Raw genomic sequence first — 1561 nt, 5'->3', positions numbered from 1 at the left:
TTGAGATAAATGTTTGAATAAATACATTTCAACTCTTTAAGGGACAGTGGTCACCACAATGGACAGTGATTTAAAAGTTGACACTTTTAACCCTTTTTAGGGCAAGTGACATTTTAGTCATTTAAAACGTTTTGTCTTGTTTTTTGGACACTTAAGACTGTTAGCCCTATCGGGGAAGTTAATATTTTTGATCATTAAATAAAATTTAAAGATAAAAAATGTATGTATATATATATATATATATATATACTGTATATAATCCTTCCCCCCATTTTTATATAATTTTAAAATAAAGTGAATAAAAGCTACAGTGGGGCAAATAAGTATTTAGTCAACCACTAATTGTGCAAGTTACCCCACTTGAAAATATTAGAGAGGCCTGTAATTGTCAACATGGGTAAACCTCAACCATGAGAGACAGAATGTGGAAAGAAAACCCGGAAAATCACATTTTTTGATTTTTAAAGAATTTATTTGCAAATCATGGTGGAAAATAAGTATTTGGTCAATATCAAAAGTTCATCCCAATACTTTGTTATGTACCCTTTGTTGGCAATAACGGAGGCCAAATGTTTTCTGTAACTCTTCACAAGCTTTTCACACACTGTTGCTGGTATTTTGGCCTATTCCTCCATGCAGATCTCCTCTAGAGCAGTGTTGTTTTGGGGCTGTTGTTGGGAAACATGGACTTTCAACTCCCTCCACAGATTTTCTATGGGGTTGAGATCTGGAGACTGGCTAGGCCACTCCAGTACCTGGAAATGCTTCTTACGAAGCCACTCCTTTGTTGCCCTGGCTGTGTGTTTGGGATCATTGTCATGCTGAAAGACCCAGCCACGTCTCATCTTCAATGCCCTTTCTGATGGAAGATTTTCACTCAAAATTTCTCAATACAAGGCCCCTTTCATTCTTTCCCTTACACCAGGGGTGTCCAAACTTTTTGCAAAGGGGGCCAGATTTGGTGTGGTAAAAATGTGGGGGCCAACCTTGGCTGACGTCCTTTACGCAGAACAATATATTTATGCAAATTTTAGCAAGCCATTCTGTGTGTCACATTTGCTTTATTTTTTTTTTTAAATTAATAATTTCAACAATCTCACAACTAGCGTTCTCTTTCGACTCTCGGGCTCTTGCGAAATACTCCTGCTGTGAAATTAAACTAGCTTCAAAAGTTGTTTCAATTTCTCTCTGCGTATCTTCTCCGTAATCTTGTCGTACATGTCAGCGTGTTCTTTAATTCTTTAAAAACAGCGACTGTCTCTTTGCAAATGAGGCAGACACAGTTGTTGCGTATTTTATTGAAGAAATAGTCCAATTTCCACCTATCCTTGAAGCGTCAGCCGTCGCAGTCAACTTTTTTTGTTGTTGATTGTCGCCATTTTAGAAAATTGGAAGTCAAGGATCACACGGGGTAATGTTGCTTAGCGTGCTGCTGCCTTTTAGTGGGTAAATGAGGAGCAGCATTTAGTGTGCAAGCTACTTCATATGTTGGTAGCAGTACTGCTTACCAATTTATTAAGTCTGTGTGCAGGCCAGACGTTATTGATCTTATGACAGAGGC

The sequence above is a fragment of the Corythoichthys intestinalis genome, chromosome 2 (assembly GCF_030265065.1).
Source record: "Corythoichthys intestinalis isolate RoL2023-P3 chromosome 2, ASM3026506v1, whole genome shotgun sequence".
NCBI classification, from domain to species: Eukaryota; Metazoa; Chordata; class Actinopteri; order Syngnathiformes; family Syngnathidae; genus Corythoichthys; species Corythoichthys intestinalis.
This window is presented reverse-complemented; position numbering follows the sequence as displayed.